The sequence below is a fragment of the Panthera leo genome, chromosome F2 (genome assembly GCF_018350215.1).
Source record: "Panthera leo isolate Ple1 chromosome F2, P.leo_Ple1_pat1.1, whole genome shotgun sequence".
Taxonomy (NCBI): Eukaryota; Metazoa; Chordata; class Mammalia; order Carnivora; family Felidae; genus Panthera; species Panthera leo.
Window position 1 is genome coordinate 37,903,588 of NC_056695.1, and position 6,820 is coordinate 37,910,407.

The window sequence follows — 6,820 nt, forward strand, 5'->3', positions numbered from 1 at the left end:
CAGGGGAGGGGCAGAGAGAGAGGGAGACACAGAATCCAAAGCAGGCTCCAGGCTCTGAGCTGTCAGCACAGAGCCTGACGCGGGGCTCGAACTCAGACTGTGAGATCATGACCTGAGCTGAAGTCAGACGCTTAATCGACTGAGCCACCCAGGTGCCCCATTTTGAGTTTGTTTTTGTGTATGGTGTAAGACAGTGGTCCAGTTTCATTCTTCTGCATGCATCCAGTTTTCCTAACATCGTTTGTTGAGGAGAAGGTCTTTTTCTCATTATATATTTTTGCCTGCTTTGTTAAAGAATAATTGACCATATAATCATGGGTTTATTTCTGGGCTCTCTGTCTGTTCCACTGATCTATGTGTCTGACGTAGTGCTGGTACCATACTGTTTTGATTAGTATAGCTTTGTAGTGTATCTTAAATTCTGGAATTGTGATACCTCCAGTTTTGTTCCTCTTTTTCAAGATTTCTGTGGCTATTTGGTTTTTGTGTGTGTGTGTGTGTGCATGTGTGGTTCCATACAAATTTTAGGATTATTTGTTCTAGTTTTGTGAAAAATACTGTTGGTATTTTGATAGGGGTAACATTAAATCTGTAGATTGCTTTGGGTAGTATGCGATTTTAACAATATTGGTTCTCTCAACCCATGAGCATGGAATATCTTTCTGTTTGCTTGTGTCATTTTCAATTTCTTTCATCAGTGTTTTATAGTTTTCACACTACAGGTCTTTCCTTGGTTAAGTTTATTCCTGGGCATTTTATTTGTTTTGGTATAATTGTAAATTGGATTGTTTTCTTATTTTTTTTCCTGGCACTTCATTATTAGTGTAGAAATTCAACAGATTTCTGTATATTGATTTTGTATTCTGCAACTTTACTGAATTCCTATCAATTCTAGCAGGGTTTTTTTTGGTGGAATTTTAGAATTTTCTAAATACAGTGTCATGTCATCTGCAAATAGTGAAAGTTTTACTTCTTTCTTACCAATTTGTATACCTCTTATTTCTTTTCTTGTCTAATTTCTGAGGTCAGGACTTCCAGTACTATGATAAATGAAAGTAGTGAGAGTGGACGTCCCTATCTTCCTCCTGATCTTAGGAGAAAAGCTTTGATTTTCACTCTTGAGTATGATGTTAGTTGTGGGCTTTTCATATATGGCCTTTATTATGCTGAGGTGTACTCCCTTCTAAACCTACTTTTTTGAGGGTAATTATCATGAACGGATGTATCACTTTGTCACATTCTTTTTCTGCATCTATTGAAATGATTATATGGTTTTTATGCTCTTGTTAATGTGATGTGTTACACTGACTAATTTGCAAATATCAAACCACTTCTGCATCCTTGGAGTAAATCTCACTTGATACGATAAATGATTTTTTTAATGCATTGTTGGATTTGGTTTGCTAATATTTTGCTGAGGATTTTTACATCTATATTCATTAGAGATATTGTCCTGTAGTTTTCTTTTTCTGTAATGTTTTTGTCTGGTTTAATATTAGGGTAATGCTGGCCTCATAGAGTGAATTTGGAAACTCTCCCCTTTTATTTTTTGGAATAGTTTGAAAAGAATAGATATTAACTCGTCTTTAAATGCTTATAGAATTCACCTGTGAAGCCATCTGGTCAGGACTTTTGTTTGTTTCGAGTTTTTTAATTACTGACTCAATTTCATTGCTAGTAATTGATCTGTTCAAATTTTCTAGTTCCTCCTGATTCAGTTTTGGAAGGTTATATATTTCTGGGAATTTATCCATTTTCTCTAGGTTGTCCAGTTTGTCATTGGCATATAATTTTTCATAACATTTTCTTGTAATGGTTTGTATTTCTGTGATGCTGGTTGTTAATTCTCCTCTTTCATTTCTGACTTTGTTTATTTAAGTCCTCTCTCTCACTCTCCTCTCTCTCCTTTTTTTTTTTTTTTTTTTTTTTTATGAATCTGGCTAAAGGTTTATTATTTTTGTTGATCTTTTCAAAGAACCACCTCCTGATTTCATTGATCTGTTCTATTGGTTATTTATACTCTATTTCATTTATTTCTACTTTAATCTTTATTATGTTCTTCCTTCTACTGGCTTTTGGCTGTATTTGTTCATTTTCTTCTAGCTTCTTTAGATGTAACCATAGGTTATTTGAGATTTTTTTTTTGTCCCTTGAAGGAGGCTTGTATTGCTGTAATCTTCACTCTTAGAACAGCCTTTGCTGCATCCCAAAGATTTTAGACCATTGTACTTCATTTTCATTTGTCTCCATGTATTTTTTTAATTTCCTCTTTAATTTTTTGGTTTATGCATTCATTGTTTAGTAGTATGTTATTTAACCTCCATGTATTTGTGTTCTTTTCAGATTTTTTTCTTGTGACTGATTTCTAGTTTCAAACTTTTATGATTAGAAAAGATATGTTATATGACTGCAGTCTTTTTTTTTTTATAAATTTTTTTTCAATCTTTATTTTTGAGAGAGAGACAGAAACAGTGTGAGCGGGGGAGGAGCAGAGAGGGAGACACAGAATCCGAAGCAGGTTCCAGGCTCTGAACTGTCAACACAGAGCCTGACGCGGGGCTTGAACTCACGAACTGCGAGATCATGACCCGAGACAAAGTCGGACACTTAACCAACCAACACTTAACCAACTGACCCAGACTGCAGTCGTTTTTTAATTTATTGAGGCTTGTTTTGTGGCCTAGCATGTGATCTATTCTGGAGAATGCTCCATGTGCCCATGAAAAGAATATGAATTCTGCTGTTTGGGATTGCATGTTCTGAATATACGTGTTAGATCCATCTGATCCAGTGTGTCATTCAGAGCCACTGTTTCCTTATTGATTTTCTGTCTGAATGATCAATCCATTGATGTGAGCAGGGTTTTAAAGTTCCCCACTCTTATATTACTATTGATTATTTCGTTAATAATTTTCTGTCTGTTAATAGTTGCTTTACATAGTTGGGTGCTTTCCTGTTGGGTTCATAAATATTGATTTACATTGTTATATCTTCTTGTTGAATCATTCCTTTTATCATTATATAGTGTCCTTCTTGCTCCAGTCTTTGTTTTAAAGGTTATTTTGTCCAACAAAGTAATACTCCAAAGTTGTAACCCCAACTTTATTTTCACTTCCATTTGCATGATAAATGTTTTTCCATTCCTTCATTTTCAATCTGCATGTTTCTTTAAATCTGAAATGGGTCTCTTGTAGGCAACATGTAGATGAATCTTTATTTTTTTATCCATTCAGTCACCCTAACTCTTTTGGTTGGAGCATTTAGTCCATTTACATTCATTTGCTCTTAGCCAAAAGGCCGAGAAGCGATTAGTCCATTTACATTCAATGTGATTATTGATAGGTATATACTTAATGCCATTTTGTTACTTGTTTTATGGTTGTTTTTGCAGTTCTTCTGTGCTCCCTTCTTCCCTTGTTCTTTTCCCTTGTGATTTGATTGCTTTCTTTAGTGATATGCTTTATAGATTCTGTTCTCTTTATTTTTTGCATATCTGTGTAACTTTTTGATTTGTGGTTACCATAAGGTTGATATCTAACACCCTATGCATATAGCAGGGTATATTAACTTTATGGTCACTGGAGTCTAAACCCATTCCAAAAGCACTAAATTTTAGTCACCCTCTCCCACATTTTATGTATATGATGTCACTTTACATCCTTCGGTTTTGTGAATCCTTTGACTGATTTTTATAGATCTAGATATTTATAGATATAACTGATGTTACTGCTTGTGTACTTTATGGTTTATTTTTTTTTTAATGTTTTATTTATTTTTGAGACAGAGAGAGACAGAGCACGAATGGGGGAGGGTCAGAGAGAGAGGGAGACACAGAATCCAAAACAGGCTCCAGGCTCTGAGCAGTCAGCACAGAGCCTGACGTGGGGCTCGAACTCACGGACCGTGAGATCATGACCTGAGCTGAAGGCCGCTTAACCGACTGAGCCACCCAGATGCCCCACTGCTTGTGTACTTTAATTTCCATATGGTTTTAAAAGTGATTAATTTACTGCTTTTAACATGTTTTTATTTACCTGTGAAATTTTTTCCTTTCTCTAGTTTCCTTACTCTTGGTTGTGGCCTTTTCTTTCCATTCTAAGAATTCCCTTTAATTTATGAGGCTGGTTTAGTGGTGATGAACTCCTTTGACTTTTGCTTTTCTGGGAAACTATCTCTTCTTCTTTTCTGAATGATAGTTTTACTGGATAAAATATTCTTGGTTGCAGATTTTTTTCCCTTTAGCACTTTGAAAGTATCTTGCCACTCCCTTCTGGCCTGCAAAATTTCTGCTGACAAATCAACTCATGGCCTTATGGGCCTTCTTTTTTATGTAACTGTTTTCTTTTCTCTTGTTGTTTTTATTTTTTTAGTCTTTTGATTTTATTTATTTATTTATTTATTTACAGAGAGAGAGAGAGAGAGAGAGAGCGAGAGCACACACATGAGCAGAGGAAGGGCAGAGGAAGAGAGAGAATCTCAAACAGGCTCCACACTCAGCACGGAGTCTGATGTGGGGCTTGCATCCATAAATGTGAGATCATTGCCTGAGCTAAAATCAAGTGTTGCATGCTTACTTGACTGAGCTACCCAGGCACCCCTCTTGCTACTTTTAAATTTTCTGTGTCATTACTTTTTGCCATTTAATTACTATGTATGTTGGTGTGGATGTCCCTGGGGTGATTTTTTGGGGGGCTCTCTGTGTCTTTTGGATGGGATGTCTGTTTCATTCCTCAGATTAGGGAAGCTTTCAGCCATTATTTCTCTTTATTTGTGCCTTTTTTCTCTCTTCTCCTTCCGGGGTCCCTATAATTCATATGTTATTATACTTGATGAAGTTGCTGAGTTCTCTTAACCTACTCTTTTTAAAAAATTTTTTTAAATTTTTATTTATTTTTGACAGAGAGAGACAGAGCATGAGTTGGGGAGGGGCAGAGAGAGAGAGAGGGAGACACAGAATCCGAAGCAGGCTCCAGGCTCTGAGATGTCAGCATAGAGCCCGAGGTGGGGCTCAAACTCACAGCCACAAGATCATGACCTGAGCCCAAGTCAGATGCTCAACCGACTGAGCCACCCAGGCGCCCCTTAACCTATTCTTTTTTATTTTATTTTTCCTTTTTTCTTTTTGCTGTTCATCTGATTGTTTTCCATTACTTTGTCTTCCAGCTCGCTGATCCATTCTTCTGCCTCCTCTAATCTATTGATTCCCTCTATTGTATTTAGTTATTGGGCTCTTCATCTCTACTAGGTTCTTTTTTATGTGTTCTATCTCCTTGTTGAAATTCTCTAGTTTTTTCTCAAGTCCAGTCAGTATCTTTAAGACTATTACTTTGAATTCTCGACCAGGCACATTTCTTCTCTCCATTTCATTTAGCTTTCTTGCTGTGATTTTTCCTGTTCTTTCATTTGGGACATATTCCTCCATCTCCTCATTTTGTCTAACTCTCCATGTTGGTTTCTGTGTATTAGGAAATCAGCTACATCTTCTGATCTTAAAAGTAGTATTCTTGTGAAGAAGAGGTCCTATAGTTTCCTGTAGTGAAATGTTCCTTGTTCTCTAAAACCAGGCACTTTAGGCATGTCCCCTGTGCATTGTATGTACCCTACTGTTGTGTCTGAGCCACATTTGCCTTCATTCCAGTTAGCTACAAAGCCTGCTTTATCTATTGTGGACACAGTTTGGTCCCTGTGCTGTAAAGGGGCCAGCCAGGGGCTGCATTGCACTTGTAGTTGATTCAGACCAGATGCTTACTGAGGCTGATGTTTCCTGGGCTGCAATCACACCAAACTACAGGGCTCTCTCCTTGTGTTGCCTTCTCTGAGGTTTTTGTTGGTGCATGGGACCAGCAGTTAGATCAGATATCTGCCCCCAGTCCACTGCCAGGGCTCCAGTCAAATTGATGTGTAGAGTTATCTTCCCCTCTCCCTGGGGCAGGAGTCACTTTGGAGGGACACTAGTCACTGTCAGGGCTGCTTGCAGAATGATACATATCAGGAGCCACTCTGGAGTTACTCCTGCCAAGTGGGGTGTGTTGGATAGGGTGAGTCTACGAAGGTGGAGGCAGGAAACAGATGTTAGCAAGCAAGGTGGAAAGTGTTCTTGCTGGTTCTGCAAGTATCCTGCTTTCTAGGCTGGGGAGGGGTTGATGGCATCTTTCAGTTCTTTTGTTCTTGGAGAAGTCTTCTAAAGATCCCTGCCCTTCCAGGGAGAATGGCTCTCAGATTAGTAAATAAATCTCCTTCCTGTGTACCCCAGGCACGTTTCAAACTGCTACTTCTATGCTGTATCTTGGATGGGTTTGTTTGTTATGTTGTCTTTTTAAGGGCATGGACCCAGTTTTCTAACATCCTCCTAACTCTCCCAGGGCTAAGCCCACTGTTTTTTAAAGTGCCCAGAGTTAAGCTCTGCTGGTTGTACATACTCATGCAGTTAAGCCCCACTGATTTTCAAAGCCAAATGTCTTGGGGACTTGTCTTCCCAGTGCAGGTCCCCCAGGTCTAGGGGACCTGGTGTGGGATTTCTTCCTTTCCCTTCTCTGTGCTTGTGGTGTCCTTCCTGTTTGTGGTTAGTCTCACTGAGAGTTTGTTTCCCAACTGCATCTTCACCCCTCCTACCCTTTTTGATGTGGTTTATTCTTTACAATTAACAGTGGAGAGGCTGTTCTGCCAGTCTTTGGATTGTTATCTGGGTTAGTTGCACTGATGTGGCTATTGTCTAAGGTGTATCTGTGGGACAAGGTGAGCTTAGGATCCTCCTACTCTACCACCTCCCCAGGCTTCCAAAAATAATTGTTCTTTTACTTTTTGTAATGTTGATGTAGAC

At 38.3% G+C, this 6,820-nt stretch overlaps 1 non-coding gene across 1 annotated transcript; it reads right to left on the bottom strand.

Moving 5' to 3' along the window:
- Nucleotides 1-4,993: 4,993 nt before the first annotated feature.
- Nucleotides 4,994-5,077, bottom strand: TRNAP-UGG. Its single transcript has one exon. It is a non-coding gene; the product is annotated as a tRNA-Pro (tRNA).
- Nucleotides 5,078-6,820: the final 1,743 nt, after the last annotated feature.